General features: G+C 41.4%; 1 pseudogene; it reads left to right on the forward strand.

Moving 5' to 3' along the window:
• Positions 1 to 5,336: 5,336 nt before the first annotated feature.
• LOC101146133 (TAR DNA-binding protein 43-like) lies at positions 5,337 to 6,659 on the forward strand (annotated as a pseudogene).
• Positions 6,660 to 7,021: the final 362 nt, after the last annotated feature.

The raw sequence follows: 7,021 nt of genomic DNA on the forward strand, positions 1-7,021 counted from the left end.
CTGAAGAGATCCCCTAGAAAGAGGGCAATAAGGAAGAAAAGAGAGCTCAGGACTAAATCCTGGGGAAACGCAACAATTAGAAGTCAAAAGGAGATAGGGGTTCACAAGGAGTGTGAGGAGGATTTGGCAGAGAGATAGAAGGAAACCCAAGAGAGGATGGTGTCAATTAAGGAAAGAGTTAAGGGGAGAAGGGGAGAAAGAAAGATAAACTGTCTACTGTATTGAATACTGGTAAGGAAGAGGCTGGTTCTTAATTTCAAAGAGCATAAACATCAAATCAAATTTAGAAGTATTTATCATACTTATTTCATGTGTATTTCACCTACTATCATGTTTCTCCTGCAGGAGTGATGACTACTATCTGATTCATGAGCACTGTCAAATCTCATACTTTAAAAAAAGACTTTAATCTTTTTTTCTTTATAAATTTTGATTCTCCCTGAATTCTCTGGATAATTTCCACAATCTCTTTATTTTGCTAACATATGCACAATCTATAATCTTCAAAAGTCTTCACTTTTCAAATGCAAAACTATTTTACATGCATTTACAAATTTACAAAACTAATTTGAAAATTATCCATGTTCATTTAAAAACAGATTAGCTCTTCACCTTCAATGTATTTGAATTGTCATGTTACAGGAGACTTGGAATATTAAGCTTATCGGAAAGTTAGGACAAGTTTTCCCTAGAGGGTGGAGAGTAGTTTTAAATTCGAAGTGGAAAAAAAGTTCCATATCTTAAAATAGAAGCAAATTTTTTCTCTGTTTCACATTCTCTCAAGATATCCGCAATCCTTTTTAAACTCTCTATTTATTATTAAATACAAGCAATTTAGCTCCTTTGTAAGGTTATGCAAATAACTCATCCAGAATTAGCATTTAACATGCAGTTCTTATATCCACACAAATGTTTTGTATAAAGTTGTTTTAAAAAGATTCAAATCTTTATAATTAGGAAGGGAAAATATATTAATAGGAATAAAGGGATACTCTGCTAATCTCCCATATGTAAATTAGCTTATAATTTCCATCATTTACTTTAGAAGCAACAGAACAATGGAACTTTTATTCTTCAATATTGCTGTCTCTCTCCTTCTCCAGCCAGAAAGTCTGTGCTTATACATGTATATCTAAAGAAAAATAACAAGAAATGTTAAATATTTTAGTTTTGTGGGAGAGAGATGGTTGGGTAACTTGTGAGTGGGATTGAAGTTGATACTCTGTGCTTTGGCAGCCTAAGGGATAAAATGCAATGTAGACCCTCTTGGGTTCTCATTTCAATTGCTTGCATTTCCTTTTGCTCTTTGTTAGTGGGGCTGGATTCACTCCTGCCTACCTGGAACCTTCCTCCACAGCTTCTCACTCCTTCCCCGATCTTTACATAGAGGACATTCTCGTAGAATGTATGAGGAAATTGTTCATTTCCTTGAAGTGCTTTCTCTTTACTTTAGTCTTTAGCTTAGTCTTTGGAAAAGAAGATCATGCAAACTGCAGATAGACATTGGTTAACAGTATAGGCTAGGTTCTTCCATCTCACTTACCTTCTGGAGCTTGGCTTGTATCTTCCAAGATACCAGAAATCAAGTGCACTGTCCTGGGAGTTTGGTATAAGTTGGCAAACTGGAAGTAGGATTATGAAGGATTCAAAACTAAGTCAGACAAAGAACTGTTGAAAGGATTAAGTCGTTGACCCTGGAAGTGGAAAGGGGAGCTCTGAAGAGACTTTAAACAGAAAGTGGAGGCTGAGGCTGGGCGTGGTGGCTCATGTCTGTAATCCCAGCACTTTGGGATGCCAAGGCGGGTGGATCACTTGAGGTCTGGAGTTTGAGACCAGCCTGGCCAACATGGTGAAATCTTGTCTCTACTAAAAATACAAAAGCTGTAATCCCAGCTACTTGGGAGGCTGAGGCAGGAGAATCACTTGAACCTGGGATGCGGAGGTTGCAGTGAGCCAAGATTGTTCCACTCCACCCCAGCCTGGACGACCGAGTAAGACTCTGTCTCAAACAAATAAAATAAAATAAATAGAAAGTGGGTTTAAATATGTGCCTTACAGTTGCCAAGTGGTAGAACTAGGAAAATGGGTGAAACGTATAAGGGATGCATGTTTCTCCTTCAACAAACATTGAAGAAACTGCCAGGTATCGGGTAGAGCTCTGAGAAACTAGATGCAAGATAGAAATCAGCACTTATTCACTTCAAGGAAGTTACTGTCCAGTGGGAAAGACATGCAAGCAAACAATTATAACAGATCATGATAGATGCAAACAATACGTATTGTATTCGGTGAGAGAATAGAGGAAGGCAGCCTGTATCTGCCTTGGGGACAGATCTGCTTGGACTATCTGCTTGCGGGTGCCAAGGGCAGCTCCTCCATCCTCACTGACACCGCTTCATGCAAAATTCCATTATCTTTCATCTGAGTTTCTGAAACTGTCTCAGAGCTGGTCTTCCTGCCTTCAGCTTTGCTGCTTCAATTCTTTCATCCACATTGCAGACAAAGTAATATTTCCAAAAAGGAAAACCTGATTCCCCCACTAAAAGCCTTCAATAACTTTTGATTACCACAAAAACAAAATCCAAATGCTTAAGGGCTCCTGCTTCAATCTCTAACCTTTTCTTGCTCCCCACATTTAAGCTCTATTTACAAAGAACTACTTGCCACTTTCCTAAGTCACCATTTCATCCTAACTCCTGGGCTTCTGCGCATGTAGCTCTCTGCCTGAAACCAGCTGCCCTCAAAATCCACACATATAGAAGTAAAAAAAGAGAACAAGTTTGCATGCGCACACATATTGTGCGTATATCCATGTGCACCCACCCCCACACACTTCCCATTTCTACCCTTGCCTTACTAACTCGTTCTTTCTTCCTCTGGTCCGCAACACCCCAAGACTCAGTGTTATTCCTCCTTGTGGGTACACTTCTGTGTGGCACCCTCTGTGCGTACCTAATCAATGAACTCATCACACTGTATTGTACTTGGCTGTTTACTTTTCCATCTTTTTGTTGTTGTTGTTGTTGTTTTTTTTGATACAAGTCTCACTTTGCTGCCCAGGTTGGAGTGCAGTGGCGCAATCTTGGCTCATTGCAACCTCTGCCTCCCGGGTTCAAGCGATTCTCTGGCCTCGGCTGGAATTACAGGCGTGTGCCACCATACCCGGCAAATTTTGTATTTTTAGTAGGGATGGGCTTTCACCATGTGGGCCAGGCCAGTCTTGAACTCCTGACCTCAGGTGATCTGCCTGCCTTGGCCTCCCAAAGTGCTGGGATTACAGGAGTGAGCCACCACACCCAACCCCATCTTTTTTACTGGAGGAAAATCTGCTTGAGTGTGGGGACCACACCTTATTCCTCATTATATTCCCAGCAGCTACCATAGTTCCAAGTACATTGTAGAATGTGACTATATATTTGTTTAATAGTTGAGTAAATGAATAAAATTTTGAAGAATGCTATCCAAAAATGTGAGAACATTCTCACATTTTTGGATAGTATTCAAATGTATGTTACATATCTCAGTTGAGTGATGGTTCTAAAAACTTTGGAAGGTTCTTCAAACCAAAAAACTATGATTATATAAATCTGTCTTAGATCATTTTTAGAAAGAGGTAATAAATAAGTAAATAATCCATGAACTATTTCTTACCTATGGGCAGTGTGATGGTTAATTATATGTTGACTTGACTGGGGTGTGGGATACTCAGATATCTGGTTAAACATGATTTCTTGGCATGTCTGTGAGGGTGTTTCTGAAAGAAATTAGCATTTGAATTGGTGGACTAAGTAAAGCAGATTGTCCTTCCCAATGTGAGTGGGCACTGTCTAACCTGTTGAGGGCCCAAATATGACAAAAAGGTGAAGTGAGGTTGAATTATTTCTCTACACCTGACTACTTAAGCTGAGGCATTGATCTTCTCCTGCCCTTAAACTAGGACTTACCCCATTAATGCTCCCAGTTCTTAGGCCTTTGGGCTCAGAGTAGGATTGATATCACCAGCTTTCCTGGGTCTTTAGCTTGCAGGTAGCAGAGGGCATGAGGAATCTGAGGCCCAGAGGGGTGAAGTGAGATGCTCTTAGTCACAGATAGGCTCTAAATTCTTGCCCCGGTACTTTCTACCGCAGTCCACCATTTCACAAATAAGGCTGCTTGGGTTATTTGGAATTTCACTCCCCATCTTATTTCTAATTATTTTAGACCAGATTTTGCCTGAGAGAATGAGTTCTTAGTGGGAGCCCAACACTGGTCAAAGCAAGTCTGTTCTGTCAAGGACTCTAAGAGACTCTTTCCTTCTGGCGTCTTTCTTCTAGACTCAGTTAACCAAGAGAAGGGACTCAAGGTGTACATTTGTCTTGAAAGTGAGGCCTCACAGCATCAACTAGGGGAAAGTACTAAGAGTAAGTCTAGGGCTGACTTTCTTCCTTCAGGCTCTCAGGATGGCAGTTTTTCTGGATCCACCTGGATTCCTCATGTTGCTGTTGCCAGGCACATCCATGCCAACCTCCAGGTGTCTCCTTTCCATCAAAAAGGTGGTGCTATTTAGACAGGACTTTCCTCAGGAATGCAATGATTATTGTGAAATCTGCATAATTTCACCTTTTGTCAGTCATGAGACAGGAGCAGTCCTCCATCAGATGATAAGGGTGCCTGAGTTACTTTCTCAGCCTTACAGGCAGCTCCATAAGTGACCATCCTGCCCCTCTTTGTTGGTTCTATGAAAAGAATTCAGGTTATGTCAATAAACAAGACATTTATGTTGAAAAAACATATGGGAATGAGGAGAGCAAGTGCCTCAGGGGATTAGAAAAAGGCCTACCTCAAGGCCTCATGGAGAAGGTTTGTTTTCTGGTATTTTGTGATTAACATGACTTAACTTCTGTCTCCTGTTGTTTCTGAGGAATTTCTTTCTACATGTGCATTTTATACTTTATGACTATGACATTATTAGAGTGTCTGCTCATTTATAACCTTTACTGCCTAATGGCCTCTCCAAATGGCCTTCTCTGCGAGTCCTTTTACCTTCAACCCCTCTGCTAATTGCTCAACTCTGTTTTTTATTTCACTTTCAAATTCCTGAGAGAAAAATCTCATTGCCCTGCCTAGTCAACATCATCCCTTGCTAGACAAAGCTGTTCTGTCAAACCACCTAATAAACCTCTGGATATTGGCTGGCCTTTTATCACTTGGTCTAGGAAATGTTGTGTTATATAAAATGTTATATAAAACACTTAAAAGTGGGGGCAAAGCGGTCACTGCCTTGGTGTCCCTGTCATGCTTCCCAGCAGTGGCCTAGCAGAAAAGTAAAAGATATCTGAATATATTCGTGTACCGAAGATGAGAAGGATGAGCCCATTGAAATACCATCGGAAGACGATGGGACGGTGCTGCTGTCCATGGTTACAGCCCAGTTTCCAGGGGTGTGTGGGCTTCGCTACAGAAATCCAGTGTCTCAGTGTATGAGAGGTGTCTGGCTGGTAGAAGGAATTCTTCATGCCCCCGATGCTGGCTGGGAAATCTGGTGTATGTTGTCAACTATCCTAAAGATAACAAAAGAGAAATGGATGAGATAGATGCTTCATCATCTGTGAAAGTGAAAAGAGCAGTCCAGAAAACATCTGATTTAGTAGTGTTGGGTCTCGCATGGAAAACAACTGAGCAGGACCTGAAAGAATATTTTAGTACCTTTGGAGAAGTTCTTATGGTGCAGGTCAAGAAAGATACTAAGACTGGTCATTCAAAGAGGTTTGGCTTCGTTTGTTTTACGGAAGATGAAACACAGGTGAAAGTAATGTCACAGCTACATATGATAGATGGACGATGGTGTGACTGTAAACTTCCCAATTCTAAGCAAAGCCCAGATAAGCCTTTGAGAAGCATGAAAGTGTTTGTGGGGCGCTGAACAGAGGACATGACTGCGGATGAGCTGCAGCAGTTCTTCTGTCAGTACGGGGAAGTGGTGGATGTCGTCATCCTCAAGCCATTCAGGACGTTTGCCTTTGTTACATTTGCAGATGATCAGGTTGCGCAGTCTTTTTGTGGAGAGGACTTGATCATTAAAGGAATCAGCATTCATATATCCAATGCCAAACCTAAGCACAATAGCAATAGACAGAAAGAAGTGGAAGATTTGGTGGTAATCCAGGTGGCTTTGGGAATCAGGGTGAATGTGGTAATAGTAGAGGGGGTGGAGCTGTTTTGGGAAACAATCAAGGTAGTAATATGGGTGGTGGGATAAACTTTGCTGCATTCAGCATTAATCCAACCATGATGGCTGCAGCCCAGGCAGTGCTACAAAGCAGTTGGGGTATGATAGGCATGTTAGCCAGCCAGCAGAACCAGTCAGGCCCATCGGGTAATAACCAAAACCAAGGCAACATGCAGAGGGAGCCAAACCAGGCCTTCGGTTCTGGAAATAACTTCTATAGTGGTTCTAATTCTGGTGCAGCAATTGGTTGGGGGTCAGCATCAAATGCAGGGTCGGGCAGTGGTTTTAATGGAGGCTTTGGCTCAAGCATGGATTCTAAGTCTTCTGGCTGGGGAATGTAGACAGTGGGGTTGTGGTTGGTTGATATAGAATGGTGGGAATTCAATTTTTTCTAAACTCATGATAAGTATATTGTAAAAATACATATGTACTAAGAATTTTCAAAATTGGTTTGTTCAATGTGGAGTATATTCAGCAGTAAGGAGGTATACCTAATGTAAATGACAAGTTAATGGGTGCAGCACACCAACATGGCACATGTATACATATGTAACAAACCTGCACGTTGTGCACATGTGCCCTAGAACTTAAAGTATATATATATATATATGAAGAGCTAAAGGAATTTTATAAGTTGTGTTACAAGAGCTCGGCACGGTGGCTTATGCCTGTAATCCCCACACTTTGGGAGGCTGAGGCAGGTGGATCACGAGGTCAGGAGTTCAAGACCAGCCTGGCCAAGATGGTAAAACCCCGTCTCTACTAAAAATACAAAAGTTAGCCGGGCACAGCGGCAGGTGCCTGTAATCCCAG

Source organism: Gorilla gorilla, chromosome 14 (genome assembly GCF_029281585.2).
Source record: "Gorilla gorilla gorilla isolate KB3781 chromosome 14, NHGRI_mGorGor1-v2.1_pri, whole genome shotgun sequence".
Taxonomy (NCBI): Eukaryota; Metazoa; Chordata; class Mammalia; order Primates; family Hominidae; genus Gorilla; species Gorilla gorilla.